The following is a 26,606-nucleotide window of genomic DNA, read 5'->3' as shown; positions in this document are numbered from 1 at the left end:
TTGTTCATTGATGGTATTGAGGAGAGCAATTGAATTTGGAATAATTTTGTATCCTGCAATCTTGCTATACTTGCTTAATAGTTTCGGAGGTTTTGTTGTTGTTGTTGATTCTTTGAGATTTTCTAAATAGACAATCATTTTATCTGCAAAGGCAGATTTTCCAATATGTGCACCTTTTATTTCCTTTTCTTGTTTTGATGTGCTAGCTAGGGGTTCCAGCATGATACTGAATAGGAGTGGGAAGAAAGGACACATTTGCCTTGTTCCCATTCTTAGCGGAAAGCAAATCCATTTCCTCACATTAAGTATTATGTAAGCCGTACATTTTTATATGTTTTTTTATCAAGATCAAGAAGTTTTACTCTAATCGTAGTTCTCCATGAATCTTATCATGAATGGCTGCTACATTTTGTGAAATGCTTTTTTGTCCCATCAATTGATATGGTCATGGAACTTTTAACACCTAAAAATTTTGAGTATATATTCATAACAGATGGTGACTGTAAAAAGTATATGATTTACACAGAACTTAATCTTGTCAAAGTGAATGGATTTTCAACAAGGCTTAAATGTAAAAACAAACACTAAATCTATTCCTTGCTTTGTCATTCTGAGTCCAGCTGTTTCTATAAACTACTTCACGGATTACTTGATTACTCTTTTCCTTTATTTTCTTAAAATATATTCCCTTCCTGATCTTATATCATGAATAAATCCACATCTTTCTACAGAAATGTTACAAAAACTCTCATACCCTTAAAGAGCATGATTTCCTTACATTCAGACTAACAATGAATATTTTCCACAAGTATTTTTAAACTTGATATGTGAAAAGAGACCTTTAAATCTATATTGTGCTGATCAGCAATGAGGCTAACTAAAACTTCTTCTCACCTACAATGTTTGATATAGGTTCTTCTAAATGTATCTTTTTTTTATTAATTAAAGAAAACAAAAGAAATTAACACAACATTTAGAAATCAAATGTACTAAGAAATGATGATCATGCATCTATGTGATGATGTTAAGAATTACTGATTGCATATGTAGAATGGAATAATTTCTAAATGTATCTTTTATGGTTTTGTCTTCATATTTATCTTTAAGATAGCGAATATTGAAGATATTAACATTGTGACTCTAATATATAAAATTATAAAAATGCCCTGACTTTTATTTTTGTCGCCTTAAAATATCTATTGCCATGATTTAGTTATTTGTATACTGCTGGTTTTATTTCATTATTTATTTATTTATTTGGTAAGAGGTAGGAACCTACTTTCTACTTTTTCAAAGTTTCACTTAACAATATTTGCAAAACTATTTCCTTCTCCACAGAATTCAAATATTATGTAAATTTATTTTCTTTTTCTTCTTAATTGGGACTTTGCCCATTTGCCTCTACTATTCCCCTGGCTTATCTCTTTTCATCCATTTAATAAATGTATTTAATTGATGTCCATAATTCTTGTTCTATTAATGCAGACAACCTCACATTGCTCATCAATAAGTAGATTTTGCACATTTATGTTCATATAAATATCTGGAATGCTCACCATCAGATGTCACTAGGGAGTTGCAAATTTCAATAAGAATGAGATATTACTTCAAAACTGTTAGAATGGCTATAATAAAAACTGACAACACTAAATGCTGAAGAAGATGTACAGCAACAGAAACTCTCACTCATTGCTAGTGAGAATGAAAAATGGTACAGTAACTCTGCAAGACAATCTAGCGGTTTTTTTACATAGGATTATCATATATTTCATTTCCCCAGCTGCTAAAACAAATACCATGTAATGGGTAGATTTAACTAATGGGAATTGGTTGTCTCATAGTTTGGGGACTAAGCAATTCTAAACTTGAAGTATCAGCAAGGTAATGCTTTCTTCCTGAAGACTATGACATCCTAGGGCTGATTATCTAAAGTACTTGGCCCTTGGCTTTTCTGGCACATGGCAATACAGTTGGTGGTATCTTCTTCTTTTTTTTTTTTTTTTTTTTTTCTGGCTTCTGTTGAACTTTCAGTTTCTCCTTTTCTGTCCAATTTCCTTTGTTTATAAGGAGTGTTGTATTAAGGCCCACCCCATTCAGTTTGGACGTACCTTAACTGAAAACATCTTCAAAAGTCCAAATAAAAAAGAACAGGGGCCAGAATGTAAATATGCCTTTGGTGGAGGACCATGATTCAATCTTCAACAGTCTGGTTTTTGGACTCCCAAAAGATATGTTCTTCTCACATCCAAAATACATTCACTGCATCACAACATCGTAAAAGCCTTAAGGCATTTCAGTGACAATGCTAAATACAAAGTCTCATCAAATTCGATGAGATTCTCAGCTTATCCCTTTCCTTTCACATTTTACTTTAAACTATAAGAAAGTTTAGGTTGCATCTCTGCACTTAGCTTGGAAATCTCCTCTGCTAAATATCCAATCATGTTCATTGCTTACAAGTCCTACTTTCAGCCCAACATCAGAATATGATTTTTCGAAGTTCTCTGCTGCTTTTTAACAAAGACTGATAAGACATTCATCATTTCCTTCTATGGCCTCATTGGAATTAACTTTCACATCTATACATTTACCAATAGTATTTTCAAACCTAAATCTAGAGATTTCTACCAGGTATATCACTATCCTGGAAATCTCTACCCATTACACAATTTCAAATCCATTTCCACATTTCCAGTATTTGTCATAGTAGCGCTCTACTTTGGAGTACCAAAATCTGTTTGTTTCCTTACTTCTAAATACCATAAAATTGGTTATTGAACAGTGAGAATTTATTGGCTGATGGTTTTGAGGCAAGGAGAAGCCAGATGTGCTGGTTTGAAAGAATATGTGTACCCTAGAAAAGTCATGCTTTAATCCTAGTCCATTTTGTAAAGGCAGCCATTTCTTCTAATCTCTATTCATTACTGTATGTTTGAAACTGTAATTAGATCATCTCCTCGGAGATGTGATTTAATCAAGAGTGGTTGTTAAGTTGGATTAAGTGGAGGCATGTCTCCAGCCTTTTGGGTGGGTCTTGATTAGTTTACTGGAGTACTAGAAAAGAGGAAACATTTTGGAGAATGGAGGAAATTTCAGAGAGAGCAGAACAGAATGACACAGCCATGAGAAGCAGAGTCCACCAGCCAACGACCTTTGGAGATGAAGAAGAAAAAATGCCTCCCAGGTTGCTCCATGAAAAAGGAAACCAGGAGAGAAAACTAGCAGATGACGCTGTGTTCACCATGTGCCTTTCCAGATGAGAGAGAAACCCTGACTGTGTTTGCACCGTGTGCCTTCTCACCTGAGAGAGAAACTCTGAACTTCATTGGCCTTCTTGAACCAAGGTATCTTTCCCTGGAAGCCTTAGATCAAATATTTCAATAGACTTGTTTTAATTGGGACATTTTCTTGTCCTTATAACTGTAAACTAGAAACTTGATAAATTCCTTTTTTTTAAAATCCATTCTGTTTCTGGTATATTCCATTCTGGCACCTAGCAAACTAGAACAGATTTTGATACCAGGAGTGGGGTGCTGTTGGCAAATACCAAACATGTTGGAACGGCTTTTTAAATAGATAAGGGGAAGATTTTGGAGGAGTTGTGAGGTGCTTGATAGAGAAGGCCTAGAATGTTTTGAAGAAACTGTTGGTAGAAATGTGAACTCTATAGACACTTCTGATAAAGTCTTAGACAGAAATGAGGTATGTGTTTTTATAGACTGGAAGGAAAGCTAGCCTTGTTTTAAAATTGCAGAAAATCTGGCAAAGTCATCTAGTGGCTTTGGCTGGAAGACAGATTTTAAAAGCCATGAACTTAGATATTTAGCAGAAGAGATCTCCAAATTAAATGTGGAAAGTGCAGCCTGGTTTCTCCTCACAGCTTATAGTGAAATGCAACAAGAAAGAGATAAGCTGAGAAATGAACTCTTGGGTATAGAGAAACCAGAAATTGATGTTCTGGTAAATTCTGGGCTTCCAGGATGGGACACCCCAGAGAGTGGTGCCCGACAGGAGGATTTAACCAAAAGTGGAAACAGTCAGCCATTGCAGAGAAAGCCAGGATTGGACATGGAGTTATCCAGGAAGGATTTGTGGAAACTCCTTATGTCTGATGGGCATGATCCGAGGCTACTGCATAGAAAGCCAACAAGAGTGTTGTGGGCTCTGTATAAAGAGAACCACTGCTGGTCAGGACTAAGAGGGAGAGAGGAGGGACACATTGAAGGGAAAGTAACTTCAAAGGCAAAGCCATGGAGGCTGGGGTCTGAAGTCAAGTAGCCTCAAGCCAAAGAGTAGACCCACTCAAGCACGAGAAGAAGGTGAGTTTTCCCCAAAGGCAGAGAATGGGCCTTCCATCTCCTTGCAGTGGAAGAGTCATGCCACCTCAGGCCTTGGAGAGAGTGGAACACACTTCTTGGGTTTGAGGAGAGCCTGGCTGCCACCACATGGGGGGATTGAGCATGTGCCCCAGAGATGATATATAGCTCAGGTGCAGTCCTGATCCTTGGAGAGGGTGGAGCCAAGAAAAAGGTGGTCTCCCCAATGTCAACCAAGGTTGCATTCAGAAAGAGGCAGGCCTCTATGTAAGCCCTTGGTAAGGGTGGGACTGCTGCTTTCTAAGTCCCCACAGATAAATGACTCAGACTTTGAAATCTTATGAACTATGCCCTACAGATTTTCAGAACTGTATAGGTCCAGTGAACCTTGTGTTCCTTCCTCCCTATGGAAATGGGTATATATATCCTATGAATGTTCCTCCTTTGTATGTTGGCAGCAAACAACCTGTTTTGAGTTTTTATATGTCCAGAGCCAGAGGAGAACTTTGCCTTAGAAGAGACAAAGTTATGTTTCCCTGTAACTAATTTTGATAGGAGCTTATACTGTATGATTCCAACAATATGACATTTTGACAAAGGCAAAGCTATAGTGACAGTAAAAGGGTCAGTGTCAGTTTCCAGCAGGAGGTAAAAGTGGCATAGGTGAAACACAGAACATTATTTAAGGCAGTGAAAATATTTTGTGTGATACTGTACAGATGGAGATATGACATTATGCATTTGTCAAAATCCATAGAACTTTATAGCAGAGAATGAACCTTAATGTATATAAATTTTAAAATATCATTTAGGAGGTGGGGGATAGTAAAAAAATGCAGATTATAACAAGAGCATCTTTCTTCATCACAAATGTTTATTTTAATAGTAATATAGGTAGTTACATATAGATCTATTTATAGATATGTGTATAGAGATAAGTTAGAATATACACACATATATTCTTAGTTCTGCCAACTGAGAAGCCCTGAAATCAATGACACCCCATAGCAGTGTACCCACATAACGCCTACCTATTGGTTTCCAATAGTATTCTCTGATAAAAGGAATAAGAGTTCTCCATAGAAATGGTTGATTCAAGGACTGGAGCAGGAAATACACAAGATGAGTCTGGAGTCTGGAGCATCTTTTAGTGCTAGAAAGTAAGACAATGACCCCCCCCCACACACACACACCCAAAATAAAAGAAACAAAGAAGAAGAAAGAAAGAGAATGAGAGAAAGAAAAGAAAGAAAGAAAGAATGAATGAATTATAAAAGAAAGAAAGAACGATAAAAGAAAGAGAGAAAGGTGAAACACATACCCAGTAATTATGAGGTATTTCAAAGGGATATCCTTTGCCAAAAGAGCACCAGGAGCCAACTGAAAAAGCCCCCAATGCTTTTTTACGCAACAAAATAAATAAGGTAGTATTGCATTATAAGCCAAAATATAGAATAAATATTCCTTAGTCCATACTAATATAAACGAATGATTGAGTAAATAAATAATAGGGGGTAATAGAAAAACCTGTGCAGAATAATTCAAATCAATTCATATAGATTCTCTGCCTTCCAGAAGATATAGTATCACTCCCCACTCTTAAGTGTGCACTGCAAATAGTGATTTCCTTCCAAAGAGCATAGGAGGGGAAAGGAAAAAAAAATGTAACTTTACATTAGAGGAAACTGACAAACATTACATTAGTCAGATCTACATCAAACGTTACAAATCATGTTGACACTGTTTATACTTTATATGATGTGATAAAGTGGCACTATCCTCAGTGGTCATTGTCCCACAGAAAAACATAACTCCTCTAGTTCAATCCTGAAAAAAAAATCAGGGAAATTTCTTTAGAGGGCTGTCCTAAAAAATAACTGTCCAGTAATCCTCAGAACAGTCAAGGTCATCAAAGACAAAGAAAGTCTAAGAAATTATCATAGCCAAGAAGAGCCTAGAGAGACGTAACAACTAAATATAATGTGGTATTCTGGAATAACTAAAGGAAATTAGGTAGAAACAAAGGGAATATGTATAAAATATGGATGTTAATTAATAATAGTTTATCAATATTTGCTCATATACTGTAAAAAATATACCATACTAAGATAACATTAATAATCAGGGAAACTGGGCATAGGATATACAGGAACTCTCTACCAGTGTCTCAATTATTTGTTAACCTGAAGCTATTCTAAAAAATAAAGTTTACTTTAAAAATTAACTTTAAACAAGTAGGAAAACCAAACAAAGCAAAACATACAGACAAGTCTAATATCAAAGCTTCACTTGCCAAACCAATCTAAAGTTTCTCCCCGTCCCCAACTTTGATTTCCCTCTCGTCTGATATAAAATTGGAGACAAGGACGGCTTCTCTGCCACTTCCCTCTTGTTTTCTATACCTTCACGGACACTCAATTTGCTGCCTTTGCATTCTCTGAGGTCAGAATGAAAAAGGAATGATAAAGATCTAAGAGTGATAAAATTCTGACAGTTTTTAGAGGATTATGAAAGAGGGAAGAACTCAGGGTGTCAGAAAGTTTTTTTGCAGTGGAAAAATCTGACATTATATATGTGGCCAGTATATAAGTAATGGGCATAAGAGAAGGCATTTAGCTGAGGGTCAACTAGTAAATTGAATTTGGCCTCATTGAGACTTCCGTTATATGGCTGATGTCCCGTCCTCCCCTAACTCCCAGCCTCCACACACCAGCAAATGTTAGTGTTGTCTGCAAACAGCTCACAGTTTGACTTTTCAGAAATTATCCTCATCCCTCAGTTACTATTTTGCCCAAAGTTGCCTGGGAGGTTATGCCACTCCCCTAGCAAGGTACCCCAAGTCAGTGACTGTTTAACATTGGCTTGTAAAAGCTCCCTTGCCTCAGGGTGGGACAACTTATCAGTGTTTCAGCTCTCCCTGGGATCGGAAGGATACCAGATTTCCACCTACTCCATAGTTTTGCTCATGTTCATCCCTTGGGCTACCTTTTCCCTCACGTTTACAAATCTCAGCTGAGAACTCTACCTCAGTAATAAAGAAAAAGAGCCCCTTGGACTTTGCACTTGCCTCTCCATCATTGCTGTGGCTTCGTCAAATGTAAATCAAATACATTTTTATATTGAAAGCCAACATGTCTTTTCAAACTGAGTTTTTCATAAGCTTCAATAAGAACAATTCTTTGAGGTACTCCTCTACTTTCAGTCAGGATGAAATTAAAAAGGAGTCATATACGTAACCTTATTATCTTACTGGAAAATGATACAAACATATTTGTTTGGATATATAAATCTATAATTATATATTTATATTTACTATAGATAGTTTCAGTATGAGATGTAAAATATATGACAAACTATCATACTTGTATACACGAATATATATATTAATAGAGCATTAAAATTATACTAACAAAATTTGAGTATAATTTATATTCAATACACTATAGAGGAAATTGTATTCATTATTTCTAGGTCATCACTAATAAATTTGTATAGTATATTTAAACACAGCATTATAACAAGTAAAAATAAAGGATGTCTACAAAGTTTAGAGAAAATAATTTCCAAAAATGTATTATTCTCTTCAGTTTTCATCAGAAGACTAATATATATATATATATATATTTAGATATTGACGCTTTTCAGCCCAATAATGAATTGCAACAGCATGAGATAAATGCCTCCAATATGGTAATATATTCATCTTGAAGTCTTTTTTGTTGCGGACAGAACATAGCTTAAATCCTGAGTGCACAAAAGACAGCAGTTGGCATATGCTCTTCAGTCTGACAACCCAACTTTGGTTTTATAGAGCTCAGTACATCTTTATTACTACATCAACCACTGTTATTGCTCAGAACAGAAGGAGCTGTGCTTAAGAACTCGTGAGAGCTGGAGTGCTTAAGGAGAAAGATTCTGCAAAATGTAGACTGTTAAAGATTTTGCGATTTACTTCTATTTTTTCTCCAGCAAGAATGATAATTTTGAAATTAACCTGTTTAAAAGTTTACATTAATATAAATATTAAAAATATACTCCCATATACTAAATATACTCAGTATACTATGAGAGGTTCTAGGATTGTAGAAAATCATATGACATTCTTTTTCATTAAAGATGTTTCCTTGAAAAATCCTCCTAGTTTATGTCTTTCTGAAGCTAATAGTTTTTTTTTTTTTCTCTCTCTTTCTGTGAAGGCTTCTGTTCTGCTGTTAAGAAATCATATTGCTCACTATGCAACTTAAGATATATTGATGCTTTAATCCAAATATTAGTGTCAAAATCATTAATATCAAATCTATTCTTTCTGACAGTTTTGGACCCAACCTTGTAGTACATCCACACACAGAATCTTCTGAAATGAAAACCACTATACATTCACTGTTTTGCCACAGGACTATTTGAAATACCATATTGCCATAATTGTAAGGAAGCAGGACTTGGCCTTGGTATAGTAAGGCAACTTAGTACAGTACATTGATGATATGAAAATTGCCTCCTTAGAGGAAGAAACTCAGGAAAAGTTAAGTACCACAGTCACACATATGACAAACAGAGGTCTACTAAAAAATCTATGTAAATTCAATGCCCCATCAATCTGTGAAACCTCTGGGGATTGCTTAGTCTTATGCAGAGACAGTTTTCAAGTGCTCAGGTAGAACTTTCTATCTTTCATTGATATTGTCAATAGGCAAGAAGCACAGAGACGAGCAGATTTATTTGGTTTGGGAAAAATCACTCCTCAAGTATGAATCCTGTTAGTCACCATTTACAGAATAGCCAGAAAGAACTCTGCATACATGGCAGACAGAAGAAAGCATTAATTAATTGACAGAGATGATGGTCCAGGCTGTCCACTTGGATCTTGTGATCCAGCAGCAAAGATAGTATTGGAAATATCTGCAACCAGAACATATGCCAGCGGGACTTTGACAGAAATAGCACTACTCTATTAGGCTTTGAAACTGGAAGCTTCCATTTGAAATAAAATTAATTTCTAGCTTGGTACTGGGCATTGGTCAAAACTATTGCCATCCATAAAGGACATCAGATAATTGTGGGGAAAGGATGCCAAGCATACCTTGAGTGATGTCAGGAAGACATTCAAACAAGCAGCAAGCAGCACAAGAAAAGCTACACACAGAGTATAAATGGTATATTCAAGATCATAATAAAGGGTCGATTTCAGGAGTTCTCTGCATCCATAGAATGTTACAGTACTGCACATAAAGTGAACCACAGAGCCCTCCAAGAACCTCCTCAGTGCCATTGCTGTGTAGTCTGAATTCCATGTCTCTCTCCTATTCAAGCAAAATCAGCTGCCTGGTTCACAGGTAGGAGTTTCCAGATCGAGGATGAAATTATTCTTTTGAAATCAGCAATATTAAACCTTGTGTGCCTTAACACTTGATCAAAGGCCAAAATTTGACTCCCATTTTCAATGCAGCATTCAGATTTTTATAGTTCTCTTGAGCTGTAGTCAATGGACCTTGATGATTGGACAAAATGAATCCCTGTATAAAGTATTCACTAGGGAACTGTCTATGGACATTTAGAAGAAGAAATAAAGTGGCTTATGGAGATAACCATCAAAAAATAAAAACAGCTATAATCCACTTTCCAGCTCAGATAGAGATTACAAAGCCAAGGCAGATGTCTAAATTAGATTTCAAAACCAGGCTACATGGGTTCATGAAGTAAGTTGCCATGCTGTGCTTAGACCCTGCACCTGTGGTCACAGAAATGACTGAATTCCCTTGTATTTATTGGAATTACTAATGTAAATAATGTACCCAATGTCAGCAGGATAGCAATCATTTGAAAATGGAGGATAATTCATCAAACCAGAACACTTCTGGCAAATGTATTACATCAGTCCACTGCTGGTAGTCCTATAGGGCTATAAGCAGTTGTTATCTGAGATTGGCCCAATTATACTCTATTCTTCCCTTATTCTGCAATGAAAACAACCTTGGAAAATAGATACAAATATTTATGACAGAGAATTTTCAATTCAGGGCCCCTCCCAGATAAATATTTTCTGATCAGAGATCACATTTCACTGTTACCAATGCGTAGAAACGGGCCAGAAAACGTTAAATGGAGAGACATTAATCTCTATCCACCACAGAGCAAATGAAATACTTGCTATCAAAATAGATGACACAAAAGGCTCAGCCCATTAAAGTAACTATCCTAAATTGAATCTGAGAGGAAGCATATATAGTATGGGAGTACTTCCCTGGAAATGTTTCTTGGATCGGGGGTATGAATAAAGGGATAGGGGAGAATGCAATTATGCAATTGCATATCTTTCCCATGTTAAACCATTTAATTTTTTTTTTTTCCTTTCATCTGCTCAAGTAGCCAAGGGCCAAGTTTAAAGAAAAAGTTATATCAATGTAGAAGACACCACATCACTGAACTTAACCATGTGTAGTATTAAAGACTTTTTATGGGTCATGATTTCACTCATGTAGCCAAGTTAGGATTAATGGTGAATGCAGGTCCATTATCAACAGTCAGAAACAGTGAAACTCTGACATCTGCTTGGATATAGGTTTTGACAGAAGAATTAAGCAGTTTGTTATGATTATCAGCTCCGTGAGTAAATAGTAAACCTGATGAAGCAGACAGCCCAAACTTGGTGGGAAATAGGAAGGGACAAACAGCTAAAAACTGGAAATGGGGAAATTATAGCAGATGGGAGAAATGCTCATAAATAGGTTTTAATTCCCAAGGGAGATGCCATCACCAAAATTCCATAGAATGACCTTAGAGCAAGAGAATATTACTCTTAGCTAACTAAAGTCCAATATTAACTAATGATGGGTATTGGTACAAATCTCCATATTCATTTGTCTGGAGAAAGAAGAGTGGACTCGTCAGTTTGTAAATACTTTCTAAATACACCACCTGTGCTGTATAGAGAAAATAAGTGAAATGGTCTTGGTGGCTCAGTGTATGGGGAAGAGATCACAACTATTAATATATTCATGGCTTGTGGGTTATATTTCCATTCTGTTAATTTTTCATCTGACCTGGAAGCAATATCACCAATGAATCATGTAGGGGGGAAGATGCTAAACCTAGAATTTCTGTTTCCTGGGTGGTCACAAATTAAGCAGCTATCCAGTGATGCATATTTAGGAGAAATTCTTGGGGAAAAAAAAGAAGGCAGGTTACTCAGTGTAATTTCTCTGTAAACTTGCTGAAATCTCACCTCTTGGTAAATGGACTAATGGTATCTGTTAGAAGTGATTCCATACCTAAGAAATGCTTCTATTAGGACATTCCTGGTTAGCACTTCTATAGAAAAAAATCCTGACTACCTGAGAAACATCATAAAAATCTATCTGAGTATAAAGTAAAAATATTTTGTAATTAGAGTTGGTCAACCGTATTTTCACGCTTGGGAAATTGAAGTCAAAGAGCACACAAAGAAGTTGATAATTAGATATAACTTTTGTGATTCCATGAGTTAAAATTGTTACTTGTTCACAAACCCATTTTTGACCATCCCAGTATTCTCTAGCTTTTCTGTAGTGCTTATTGCTTCCTAACATAGTAGATAATTCACTGTTCATTTCTTATTGTTAACTATCTCTTACTTGGAAAAAAAAGCTCTGTGAGACTGGAAATTTATGTTTATGTCACTGATGTGTCTTAAAAGTCTTCCTCTGGGTTCCCATCTCCTTTTATATGTCCTTTTATGTTATTTTCTTCTTTCTCCTTCATTCTGTTTCTCTCTAGGCAAAGAATCCCCATAGTTCCATTTTGTACATGGTTCATGGTAGCTCCAGAACTGCAACTTAATGGTTCATTGTGAACACTCATTAATTCATTAAACAAATACTTTTCTGCAACTATCATTTGCTAGCTGTGACATGCTAGGGTTTGCTGCTGGTGATCTTTGGTTCTCCTGAAAGCAGCAAGGCACATGAAATATGTTCTGGTCTCTTTTTTCTCTTCCAGGTTTCATTACAGCTTCTGGTTTCCATGGTTTTCTCTCCTTGTTTTAAGTTAATTCTCTTACAAAGGACTCCAGTAAGAGAGTAGACCCATCCTGATTGAGATAGGTAACATCCAAACTGATTTAACATCATCAAAAGGTCCTACTTACAATGGGTCTGCACCTGAAATGGGTTATAATTAGGGATATATTTTTCTGGGGCACATACAGCTTCTTACCACCATAATGGCTGTTTTGATTCTTGGCTGTTTATTTTTTTCTGGATACCTAAGAAATCCTGTAGGAGACTTCTCTATGTTAGTATACTAGGCCCCATCTTTTCCCAGACATTTATAAAGGAAATTTCCAATTCCTAACAACAAAAAGGCATGACAAACAAGAATAAGTCTCATGAAATCTATTATAAAATATTTTCTTTAGTTCAATAATAATAACATGGAAAATTAATAGAGTAAAATTATTTTGATATAAAGCAAAGGTTTTTCTTTTATCTCTTAAAATGAATATTACCCGTTTACATTTGAATTTTTTTAGTTTATTTTGGGGGAAATATTCATTTTTCTCATTTCCAATCAAAATTACTAAAATGAAATTGGAGGTGTTAGGTTTTATTTAGTAAAACATTTTCACTGGTCTACCATTAACCATAATTAGAGTTGATTGAGCTCTCATTTTGACCTTTGTAAAAACAATAAATGTTAATGAAGCACTCATTTTGTTCCTGAACGTATTCACATCTAAAAACACTTAAGCAGTCACCTACTGACATGTGTAGGGCTCATAGACTTTCGGCAACAGTTGAGTACTTAATTATTTATGATGTTAAAAAAAAATCACATCCTGATAAAATATAAACTTACAGTTCCAAAACCTCATTTTTTTTTGCAAAAGCAATGAAAAGAATCTGAAGCAGATATAGAAATTTTCACAAGTCATCTGGTTAATGTGAGGATTCTGTGAAAGTAACTGAAGTATAAGACACAGTAAATGGTGAAGGACCTTGATTGAATATCAGAATTGAAATATATTTTCTTTTTCACGACTCAATAATTACACCTTACAGTATTTTATTCTTAACTTGTTTTTAACATTAAGAGAATGGCTTTATAATGGTTTTTCTTAGAAAAATATGGAAGATGTACTAAAATAGACAAAAAGGTCATGTAGACCAATACAGAGTTAAGATGAGCAGCAGTGGAAGTCCCAGTGGCATGGGACTGAAGACAAAAAGTGTATTAATGAATAAGCCGCCACGAGGGAAATGAAACATTCATACTGTGAATGGCTCCTCTTCTATCCATGTGTGGTAGGAAGCATAATGGACCCACCAAGATATTCATGTCCCACTCTCCAATCGTTGTAAACATGATATTATGGGAAATGGGGAATTTAAGTAATAAATGAAATTTAAATTGCTAACCATCTGACACTAAAATAAGGCAATCATCCTGGATTATCCAAATGGGTTCAATGAAATCTCAAAGGTATTTTAAAGTGGAAGAGGTAGGCAGAAGAGGAAGTCAGAGTGAGGAGGTATGGGAGAAGAGGACCAGAGGCTAAGGAATGCGGGCAGTCTCTAGAAGCTGGAATATTTAGTTAACCTTATTTTTTTTTTCTTTTTATTCAGATCCAGTAAATTATCAAAAGGTTGAAATTCTTTAAATCATTTTACTACATTTCTGAAGTAAGTATTCTTAATTCAGGGCTTCATTACTTCATTTTTTCTAAAATGTTTCTAATTATTACCTTATTAATCAGTAAATCTGAACTAAATGTCTCAGGTATATTGCCCTCCCAAATATGTCTTCAAGACATTGCTAGAGTACTCTCTCTTTAACTGTTTTATTCTATTACTGTCTAATTATAAAAGATAAATTGATTTTTATTAGCTACACATTTAATTTTTAAATAGCCCAGCATTCTAAAAGCGCTATACTAAGTAGAATTCTAACAGGCACCCAAAGATTCCTGGCCCTGATTTACACATACTGTATAATCATTTCCCCTTTAGTGTAAATAGTGTGGCATTACTGCCCACTGAGTGCAAGACTGACTTGTGTGTATGATGGGATATCTGTCCCATAATTATGTCATTTTATATGGCAGAGAGATTTTGCAGATCTAATTAAAGCTCCTAGTCAGTTGACTTTGAATTACTCAAAATGGACATTATCCTGGGTGAACCCTTAGAAGATGGCAGAAAGATTGGAAGCAAGAGAAATTCTGCTGGGCTTGAAGAGGGAAACTTCCATATTATATGGAGAGAACCACATGGCAGGGAATGGTGAGAGGTCTCTAGGAGTTGAGAATGACCCCTTCAGCTGACAGCTGGCAAGAATGGGAAACATACAATAAAAAAAAGCTAAATTCAGCCAACAAGTGAGCACTGAAGATGACCCAATATGACTCCTGCTACATGGAATGTTGAGATAATAAATGTGTTTTAAGTTGCTAAATTGGTTTTTGTTTTTGTTTGCTAAAGATGATGAAATAAATATAACAGAAATGGACTGTTTTTTTAAAAAATGGGGATTTATTAGCTTATAAATTTGTAGTTCTTTATGCATCAACAAGGCAATGCTTTCTCTGAAGACCTGCTACCAGTGAGCTTGGGCTTCTCAGTCAGATAGCAGGGTGCATGGCTGCATCTGGGGTCCTTCTCTCCTGGGTTTCATTGCTTCTAGATTCTGACTTCAATGGCTTCCTCTCAAGTTTCTGCATGTTTCGCCTTTTTAGCTACTGTCTCTCTTAGCTTCTCTGGGTTTGTCTTTTTCTGCCTTTTATCCATTTATAAAAGACTCAAGGAAGAGGGTTAAGATTCCCCTGAATGAGATGGTTCACATCTCAATGGAAATAACCTAATCAAAAGAGCTTACCTGTAACAGGTCTACATGCGCAGGAATGGACTAAACAAACGTGATCTTTTGTGGGGCACATCATGATTCAAATCATCACAGTTATATTTTTGGTATATAGCAATAGAAAACAATTATCTATTCATAGTATATTTTCAACGTATCTATCCTACTTCCTTTCTCTCATTTCCTTAGCACAACTATCCGCGTTTGCCAATTTTATCTACTCATCGTCCTTTATCACATATAATGCAAATGAGTCTAGATTCTAGTGATAAGTTTAATGAAATGCAAATATTTCATTGAAAACATTATAGGCATTGAGGGTGAATTAGTCCATGCACATGGCATGGTATACAACAAAATAATAAAAAGAAATTCTGTAAATATCTCCTTGTGTAGTCCTAAACAATTCTAGAAAATTCTTCCTCCCCTTAACAGATTGAAATTTGCATTTAAAAGAGATTTTCTCTATCCTTAGCTTGCACACATGGTGGTTAGTGAGCCAACAGTGACCATGTAATAATTGTCAAATATACCCCTTGACAATTTCAATTCATCCTTTCTCACTTATTGTTCAAACTACTGCCATTTTCCCTAATTTGTGGCATTCTTGACCTAGAGCCTAGTTCTTCCTTCCACTTATCTTTTTATTACCCTTTCCAGAGAGAACAAAAATGTGGTGTGGTATATTGCTCCTCCCCTTCCTCCTTGAAACAGCACTGTCAAACTTTTTGGACATAGGACACTCTACACTTTTAAAACTTTTTGAGGTTTCTAAAGAGTTTTTGTTTATGTGGGTTATACATGTCAACTTTTACCATACTAGAATTTACAACCGATGGTGTCGTCTGAATTATGTACCCCATATTAGACATGTTCTTAATATGCTTACCTGTGGGTATAACATCATTATAAATAGAATCTGTTGAAGATGTTATTTTTAGTGAAGATACTGCTCAACTGAATGAAGTTGGTTCTTAATCTGGATTACTGGAGTCCTTTATAAACAGAAGAAATTCAGACATTTTGAGAGAAAGTCACAGGGAGAATCCAGATTCTGGAAGCTAATGGAAGCTGGAAGAGAAAGGAGAGACTATCATCTCTTTAAAGGAAAGCCAAGGAAATAAGGACTGTTGCAACCAACCTCTGAAGGAAAAAAGCCTGTTAGTCTCTGAAACTGAGTCAAACTCCTGCTGTGACACTGACCCAATGTGTGGCATTCGTCTTATCAGCCTGGCAGACTGAGATAACTGAGGAATTTTATTAATTTTTATGGAAAACAACTCCTTTGATTTAGTAAGTTCACCCTGCTTATTTAGATAATAACTCCTAAATATCCAAGTCTGAATAACCGTATTTTGTTGATTATCTTTTTTTTTTAAGCAAACATTATTTCTATGAAAAAGTGACTAGCACAGCTGGTAGGTTAAATATACAAGTGCTTTTCCTCAAGGCAACATAGTACATCCATTTTTAGCAGTAGCATTTTATGCATAGTAACATGTTGTCACATAGAATTTTAAAACATGCATACATGTGCCTACATTTAATAAACTAATGAAAAAATATACTTCAGCAAAGATATTCTTAGATGAACTTGGTTCACAGCAGTGTAAAATACAGTGACTACTAATAAAGTTTGATGCCAATTCATGCTAATGTCCTACGTATTTTGCACCTTAAGTACAAATGTCACCTAATGAATCAAAAAATAATATTTAGTATAATTATGAAATTGGTTTGACATCATGGGTCCTCTCATTTGGTTCCAAGAAGTCCAAGAGGTGCACAAACAATACTTTGAAAATGCCTGTTCTAGCAAGTTATCATTAGTTTATTTCCAAAATGTATTTATCATCATGTTTACAGACAATTTAGATTAGGATCACCTGCATATTTTTCCTCCAGAGAAGTAAATCACAGCTATTCAGCTCATTTTTTTCCCAATTAGTAATTCGCTAATTAGCAATTCAGAAGAACATTGAAAAGTCAACAAATCCAGTGTTTAATGTGCATATTATCACACAATTTGTTTTACCCTTCCTTGATTTGTCTTTAATTTGTAAAGGGAGATTAGTATTTTCAAAGTTTTAGATTGTTTAAGGTTAGACTTTTTTTTACGCTTTGATTTTGATTGTACATTCTATTTTTAAATATTTTATCAATTTTCCAAATTTAAGTATAAGCATTAAACAGAACATTTTTATGCAATTTTATCAGCATATTAAAATATTCAGAAAAAAATAAATTATAATTATGAAACAAATTGAGATTCTACATTTTATTTTAAAGCTAATCCACTAGGTCTGTATAGTTCTTTTAATGTTACCTTAATTCATTAGCAATAAGTAGCTGGTTAGTAAAATAATTCCAGTAATAATCAGAGGTTATGATTTAAACAAATGTGACTCCTTAAAAGATGAAAGAAATAAAAAGAAAGGAAGGGAGAAGAAGGAAGGGGAGGGGAGGGGAGGACAGGAGAAGAGAAGAGAAAGAAGGAAAATGAGTTAATCAATAAAATTTATTTGGGGATAAGGGTAACAAATCAACAGACCAAGCAACTATTACTAAGAATCACTCTTTATATTTGAAATAAAGCTCTTTGTATTTTCTAACAGATTTAGACAATTTCTACCTATAATATAAAGAGGAAATGATTATATTTATAGAGCTAATAGGATGTAATGGCTGGATAATGCTTTTCTTTACCAAGCACTTGTAACAACCATCTCTGGTTCTTTCAAGGTCATTCAATAAACTTTAACTAAGGCTTTTAACTTTGGCTTCAGGTATTTTTTATTTTTAGCAAAATTTAAAGTGGATAACGTTTGACAGGTAACGTGCTTTTCCTAGACTAAAGCAAATGCTATTTCATAATAGTTTTAACATAATTTGTTAGTGGAATAAAAATACTTCTAATTTTCACAATATTATTATCCCAATATAGATAATTTATGAGTCTTTACTAGTATTTGCAACACATTTTAGAGCATCATTTTGACTGAATATTTCTCATTATTATTTAAAATCCTATTTTAATGATTTATGCTGCAATAACTCAAAAGTCTAAATCTCAGATCAAATTACTTCAATATTTGGTTTAATGACTAAAAGTGATGTAAAGCATAATTCACAAATATATATAGCTATAAATAAAAATAATTCATTTGTTGGTGCTTATTAGATCGTGATGCTTTGTTTTATCTGATCCACGTAACTTTGTTAATTATGTCTTTAGTTGGTTACTTATTTTCCATAATCCCTGATTTTAATAAGGTATACATTTAATTTTGTGTTTTGAAACATTTATATTTTTATAAGCATCCAGTTAGGAAGGAGACATGTAATTTTTGGCAACAAAATCCCAGAATGAAAGAGCTTTTTAAAACATCCATTTCCAATACATTTTACGTTACTATTAAATCTTTATATTTATCTAAATAAGCAGATTAAAATATGCTTTTTTTCAAAACTATGCTGTATTACACATTATGTTTTATCTCCAAGGTAATCCTCCCTTTGTTTTCCCTTTATACAGTGACAATTTGTTTCAAGAGTGGCTGGGGAGTCCTTGATTTCAGAATGAGGAGACACCTACCCCAGGCCAGTGTTCTAAAAAGTATGGCAATCTCATTTCTTTGTTTTGTTTTGATCTGTTGTATATTAGATATGTGAGCAATTCTAGCTAGTGAGATATAAGAATAAACCTTCTTTCCTTTTGCTCCAAAAATAATAAATAGACAAAACAATCAATAAATTAAAGTTTCCTGAAAAAAGGAATTTTTGCCTTTTTTTTTTTTTTCATCCCTTATGCCCAGAAGCAAATGTGAACGACAAAAGACACAGCATATATCTTATGGTCATGATGCTATAGCAAGAGGATGAGGACAGAACTCTGCGTATGAATAACAGAAGCAACAAAAGTAAAAGTGTTACAGATACCTCATTGAGATAAACCATGGTGAGCAAATACATTCCATCAATAAGCCCTATTTTATTCACATTACTTTAGTCTGAGTTCTCTGACTTATCGGAACAAGAATTTCTAATTAATGTTACTGAGAAAAGACTACTGATGGCCCCTTCATCACAGAGAAGATTGGCACTTTGTACACTTTGTACACTTGTCTTTTTAGAAAACAAACATGTAATGATTCATCTATCTTTGACAACTTTAAAAAGGAGGTTGTAAAATTTATCAGAGAATTTTGGGGAGATATGAACTTAAATATTGTCATGGTCAGTCTCAATCTCAAGAAAATTACAATTTGGTAATATTTTGCCATCTATAATAATATAAACTGTCACTGATATAACAAGCATGAGTAAACATAGATTTATTACAATCTCTTGGAAAAATGAAGAAATAGGCTTTATTCTCAGGTGCTTTGTACTTGGTACTCACGATTTCCCTCCAGATGATTCATGTACTATATGTACTGTATCACAGCCTGGCATTCAGACCAAATGAGGGTCCCTGTTTTAACCTGTATATTAATTAATTATAAGATTTTATTTCTTTTATTTCTTTGGCACTTTCAAATCATAAAGTAAAAATTTTTAGGTTAAAGGTAGTGTACTGAACAAAAGCTTATCTTTATGAAATTATTAAATGCCACTATCTTATTTTCCCAGTTACTAAAACCAATACCATAAAATGGGTTAGCTTAACAACAGGTATTTACTGGATCATGATTTCAGAGACTAGAAGGCTTGCTTCCTCCTGAGGTCAGTATCTTCTGGCTGGACAGCAAGCTTTGGGGTTTCTGGCTTTTCTGTCACATGGTGATGCATATGGAGATGTCTTTTATCTGCTCTAGGTTCCATTGGCTTCCCTCTTCTTCCAGTGATGTCCTCTGCTGTGCCCAATTTCATTTCCTGATAAGGACTTCTGCCATATTTGGTTAATTCAACATTAGGGACACCACTTAACTAATAAGATCTTCAGAGATCCTATTTATAAATCATTTCATATTCAAAGGACCAGAGTTTGGAACCTGAATATGTCTTTGAGTGGGCATGATTAAAATCTAAACTAACAGGTATACTTTTAAAGGAATACATTCCAAAAGATAAATAAACCAGTGGAGAAGATAAAATAATAATAATACTGAATGATGGAAGGAAGTGGAAGTTATTTCTGATTAAGCAATCCCAGGAAAGTTAAATTCAAATCAAGGAATGGTAAAAATAAAATAAAATACTAAAAATTAAAAAGAAGAAATGGTGAAAACTGAGAAAGAATCTAATATGCACCCCAGAATTCCCATAAAGCTTAGAGTATGGTGGTAAACTGGATTCTGTTGAAGCAAAAATGAAGCTAATTGATAAAATAAAATAATAAAAGAACATTCATTGCAAAACTGAACTATGCGGGTTTAAAAATCCAAGTATCATCACTCTGTTTCTTCCACATATAAACAGAAAATGGGCATGTTTATCTTTTTCAGAGTGTAAAAATAAATAAGTAACTAAGAATTCTTCATTAAAACAGCATATAATTTCAAAGACAAACAATTGGAAAATATTTCTGTAATGAATTTGATCTGTTCATGAAAAAAATCACAAAGATACCTGACAACAAAAATGTCCCACTGGCATCACCAGCATGATAATCCTTTGCTGAAGCACACTGTACACAGGCCTCATCCATAAGCTCAAAGATTCCAATCACTCCTTCAATATTTCACTTTAAAAAATAAGCAAAAGGCCAAATTTCACTGTGTAACTAAGGAAAACTCAAACATGGCAAAGAAACAGCTAGAGAACATGTGCATTAGAGGCCCCAAAAGACATACTCAGACTAAACTATTCACTAGAAGGATGCAAAGAAGTCATGAAAGCTGTTATACATATACCCATGGTTACAGTTTATTACAATGACGGAATACATACTAAAAATCAGCAAAGATAAAACACACTTAGGGTGGAGTCCAGAAGAGACCAGGCACAAGCTTCCAGTTGTTTTTTCCCCATCAGAGCTGTAGAGACAGCATTTAATTCACACAGCAATGATTTATGATAACACGTGAAGATTCATTAATATTTCAGGTAGGAAAACTGAAACAGGTCACTTCTGTAGGAAAGAATGAATGATTCTGCTTCCTCTGTAAAGAAGCTAGGGGACAGAGCATCAGGTAATTAAAATCAAGGAAATTTCTACATAGCAATCTCACCAGTCACTCTGTCAATGAAATGTAAACATATACTAAAAACATTTCCATGTATATGAAGTCAAAATACAACAACAAAAACACAGTTATACACATTTATATTTTCTGGGAGGCTAGTGATAGATGCATTCTACCAAAAGGAGAGAATAAATAAAGAGGAAAACAAGAGTTGGAACAAAAGGGAACTAACTTAAAGGATGGAAAATAAATTATGACCAATTTCTTACTGATAAAGATTTAAGTAGAAGTGATTTGTGAAACTTGTGAAAAGTGCCATTAAGAGAAGGGAAAGGATGGGCCACGATGGCTCAGCAGGCAAAGTTCTCTCCTGCCATGCCAGAGACCCGGGTTTGATTCCTGGTGCCTGCCCATGAAAAATTTAAAAAGAAGAGGGGAAGGGGAAGCTTTTATCTTCCCCTTATTATGATTGGAATAGATATATGAGGTCCGGAAATAGAGCAGACATCTGGAACCTGAAATGACTTTAGAAATGTAGGAATCACATATCACCACAGAGTAATATGACTGAAAATTGCTCCATGCCACCTTACCTGCCAGACAATTGCTGATCTGCTTTCTGTCACTCTATCTTAGTTCACATTTGTCTAGATATTTAAATAAATGAAGTTACATTATATACTCGTGTTATTTTAGATTCTTTCACTCAATAATTAATCTGAGATTCATCCTTTGTGTTGCTGTTATGTAGCATTCCAGAACTTTCTGGCTGTACAGCTTTCTCCTTTCTGGTACTTTTTCCTGAAAACTCTTTCTTTTTTGGTTTGCCTAGTTTTGGTCTCCCTGGACTTCCGTTTCTACCTGGTTCCTGTTTCTACATTCTACATCATAGGACTCACTTCATTTCTTTCTCTTTTCTTAGGTAGTCCTAACATTTTTGCCTAATGTATTGAAAACTTGTTTCATATATTTCTCCTGTTTTCTCTTTCTCTCTCATTTATTTTCTATCTCATTCTCTCTTTTCCTCCTTCCATCCTTCTTTCCTTCCTTTCTTCCTCCTCCTCCTCTCTCTCTCTCCCCACCACCTTTCTCTTTTTCTCTCTCTTTCTTTTTCTCTCTTCCTTTCTCTTTCCTTTGAGACATTTTTTTCAAGTGGGAAGATAAATTTTTATATTCTATCTGAGATCTGAGCAGGAGGCAGAAGTCTTGAGAAAAGATCATTTTAATTCTAGGGATAACAAATATTTGAACTTGAAAAATAAAGATTAATCCTCAGTTATTAAATAAATTGGATGTGAAAAGTTTATGTTGTCATAGTGTGCTGGTTTGAAACTGTTATGCACCCCAGAAAAATCATGCTCTTCTAATCCAATCTTATGGGTATAGACTTCTTGTGGGTAGGATCTTTTGCTTAGACTGTTTCTATGGAAATGTGATTCACCCAATGGTGGGTGGGACCTTCTGATTGGATTATTTCCAAGGAGATGTGGCCACCAGCCATTCAAGCTGGGTCTTAATTAGTTTACTGGAGTCCTTAAAAGAGCCAACACAGAGAGCAGATTGATGAAACCAGACGCAGATTTTGGAGATGCTTAGAGATAGACAGAAGCTCAGAGAGGAGGCCTCCAGAACCAGAAGTTGAAAGCAATGAGACCCGGGAGCAAAGGGCCAGTTAATGTCACCATGTGCCTTCTCACGTGACTGAGAAACCCTGAACATGATCTGCCTTTATTAAGTGAAGATATTATCCTCTTGTTGATGCCTTAATTTGGACCTCTTCATGGCCTCAGAACTGTAACTTATAACTCAATAAATCCCCTTTATAAAAGTCGGCCCATTCCTGGTATATTGCATTCTGGCAGCATTAGCAATCAAGACATATAGTAATGTAAAAAATGAGGATTTATTTATTAAAAATATGCACTTGACTTCCGGAGAAGATGGCGGCTTAGTAAGATGCGCAGATCTTAGTTTCTTCCCCAGGACAGCTACTAGGGGAGTAGAAACGATACAGAACAGCTCCCAAAGCCACAACAGAGAAAAAAAAGACAGCGTACCCCATCCTGGAACGGCTGGCTGGCTGAGAGAAGCAGCTCGGGTGAGATCACCGAGGCACGCGGGCCTCACCGGGTGGGGCGGCAAGCGGCCGGAGGCACTCCCTTCCCTCTTCCCGGGCCGGCTGGGAGAATTGGAGAGGTGGTCCCCTGAAACAAAGACGGCTGGCGCCCACACCACGCACGGCCCCCCGGACCAACTGAGAGAATTGGAGCGGAAATCCCCAGGTCGCGGAGAAAGGTGACGGGTGGGGGAGGCCCCTTCCAAACCTGTGACTCCCCGGGAACGTGCACTCTCCCGGGCGGGCCGCTGCCGCTGGCGCCCTCCCGCCACGCTTGTTGCCCAGGGCCGACTAGGAAATTCGGACGGGCTCTTTCCCCGCTGCGGCGGCCAGCAACCCTCCCTGCGTTCGGACCCCGGGCCCGCGCAAGCCGCTTCGGCTAGCGAACCTCCCGGACGGCGAGAGTTTTCCAAAGTTAAAGGTCCCACAGAACCTTTTACTGGTGGGACCCGCAGACAAACGTGTGCCACGAGCACCACCTACTGGGCAGGATAAGAAAAACAGAACCCAGAGATTTCACAGAAAAATCTTCCAAACTTTTGGATCCAATACCCAGGGAAATCTGTCTAAATGCGCAGACGCCAACAGAAGATAACAGATCACGCTCAAATAATTGAAAATATGGCCCAGTCAAAGGAACAAACCAATAGTTCAAATGAGATACAGGAGCTGAGACAACTAATGCTGAATATACGAACAGAAATGGAAAACCTCTTCAAAAACGAAATCGATAAATTGAGGGAGGACATGAAGAAGACATGGGCTGAACATAAAGAAGAAATAGAAAAACTGAAAAATATGCACTTATTGGTAGGATGGGAGAATGGATTTTATGCCTGTGTGTGGAGTAGAAGCAGGGTGAGAGTTGTTTAAAGGAAATTGTGCTTGTTTACTATTGTACTAGTTTTCTATATTGCTGCCATATACTTTATCACAAATTTAGTTGTTTAAAACACTTATTTCTTATCTCACAGTCTTGGAAGTCACAAGCCTGGCCAGTATGTCAGGGTCTCAGCAGAATAAAATTTAAAAATTGGCTGGTGCCATAGTTCTCATCTGAGTCTCATAGTTCTCTTCCAAGCTCACTGGTTGTTGGAAGAATTAATTCCCTTCTTATATTTCCCACCTGGTCTTCTCCATCTTTAAGCCAACAACAGCAGGTGAGTTATTTTCATGTTTCAGATCTGTCTCACTTTCCCTTCTGGTGTAATGCTTAGATGTCCTGTTCTACTCTCAGCCAGAAGAAATCTCCCTGTGGGAAGACTTATTTGATTGGGTTGGGCTCACCGTGATAATTCAGGATAATTTCCCTATTTTTAGTAACATGGTAACATTGATTACACCTAGAAAGTCCTTTTTTTCCCTGCAATTAATATTTGCATTAAGCATGACTGTAGAGGTGAAGGTTAGCGGGGCTAAAATACTGCCTACTACAGAGAGGTAAATCTTCGTCTTCCATAATGTTAAATCAAGCTATACTGACATGTTCTAAAAAATCAAGAGGTAATAGTAAAGAAAAAAAAAACTATCAAAACCAAAATAATTGAAAGTAAAAAGAGATAAAGGAGGGAGACTCAGTTTGGGGATTCCTGATTATATTACTGTGTCATGGTTGAACTAAAACTGAAAGAAATATATATTAAAAAATATAAATGTGGACTCTAGTTTTTATAACTTCAGTACATATTTTTAACACTTCTTTACTTGCCACTCCTCGCTTACTAGAACCTTGATGTAGGTATTTAATCCGTATGGCTTTATTTTTCAAAATAATATTATTGACAAAGATTTATTGTGGTCTGAAGAAAATATAAAAACTTAGATGCAAATGTGTTGTTCTGTTTGTATACTTACAAAATTCAATACATAATGATATATACTATAATCAGTTAATACTGATTGAACTTTTCTGTGCAAAAACACTGTGCTAAGCATTTTATTTTTATATGTGTATGTGTGTGTGTATATATGAATAGATATCGATTTATAAATGATATAGAGAAAGATTTGGATGGAGATAGAGATAGAGTTAGAACTAGCCTTTTCCCTGTATAAATAAAGAATTAATGGTTCAATGCTTATAATGTGCTAGGCAATCTTTTTTTTTTTTTTGCATGGGCAGGCACCAGGAATAGAACCCAGGTCTCCGGCATGGCAGGTGAAAACTCTACCTGCTGAACCACCATGGCCCATCCGTTAGGCAGAGTTTTTGTCACATAAAACATACTTTAAAAATATTGGTTATTATTACATCTACTTTAAAAAAGAGGGAAACAAAGTCTAGGAGAGTGAGGTAACACTTCCCTAATTCACAAATCTGAGTAACTGCTGAATCAGGGAAGCTAACACAGGTCAAAGTTAATTGTTAGTAAATGCCTTATAAGTATATATAAAAATTAGAGTGAAATGTGATAAATGTTTTAAAATACTCCTACTAGAAATATCTTAGTTTCAAATTATTTTCTAGATTTTAGATATTAGGTACATGTTGAGAAAATCCAGAGCTCTGATGATTAACATCATTTTTTTCACTACAATGTATGCATATCATGGGAAGACAAGTCTATATTTGTTTGTACTGTCATAGACAAGAATGACACCTAGCTTATGGAACACTCTGCCCCTGAGTTAGACAAACTCAATATTTATTTTTCAATGAATAAATGCATCTATATTTTTGTGCTTTTCTTAGCATGAACTTTTAGGTAAATATGTCCACAACAATTGTTTCCTAGTGATGGTTAGCTTTCAAGTGAGCTCTTCATTCCTTAGCATTATTTCCATTTTAAACTTAAAATACACATCCAGCAAAATTTGTTGCAATATTTACACTTAAAATATGCAGATAGCTATAATTTTCTATGTAATCGATTCCCAATGGTTAGAATATTTTGAATGCCCAGGTTTAACAATTTTTAAATGAAATTCATTTTAAAATGCTTTATGGTTTCATTCATTTAATATTTCTGAAACCTCTTGTTATAGTTAACTCTACATTACTACAGGAGATCAAGTAAAAATATTCCATGCTTACATGGCAGAAACTTTTTTCTTCCTCCCCCTCTTCCTCCTCTTCCTTCTTCTTCTTTGAATTAAGGGACCAATACAGCATGCTAATCTAAAACCTATATATTTGTAATAATCATTCTTGTTGTACCCCACTACTTCAAACAATACAAATGGGACATAAAAACTTAAAAGTAAGAACCTTCA

General features: G+C 35.4%; 1 long non-coding RNA gene across 1 annotated transcript in view; it reads left to right on the top strand.

Moving 5' to 3' along the window:
* The first annotated feature begins 12,297 nt into the window (after positions 1–12,297).
* LOC143663120 (uncharacterized) overlaps positions 12,298–26,606 on the top strand; it is a 31,475-nt gene continuing 17,166 nt past the window's right edge. Inside the window, exons 1-4 of the long non-coding RNA XR_013165820.1 lie at positions 12,298–12,394; positions 13,916–13,972; positions 18,685–18,765; positions 18,965–19,107. This is a non-coding gene — a long non-coding RNA (uncharacterized LOC143663120). The remainder of the gene's footprint in view (positions 12,395–13,915; positions 13,973–18,684; positions 18,766–18,964; positions 19,108–26,606) is intronic.

Source organism: Tamandua tetradactyla, chromosome 19 (genome assembly GCF_023851605.1).
Source record: "Tamandua tetradactyla isolate mTamTet1 chromosome 19, mTamTet1.pri, whole genome shotgun sequence".
Classification (NCBI taxonomy): Eukaryota; Metazoa; Chordata; class Mammalia; order Pilosa; family Myrmecophagidae; genus Tamandua; species Tamandua tetradactyla.
Note: the sequence above shows the minus strand (reverse complement) of the source record. Positions and strands in the feature narration are given on the sequence as shown.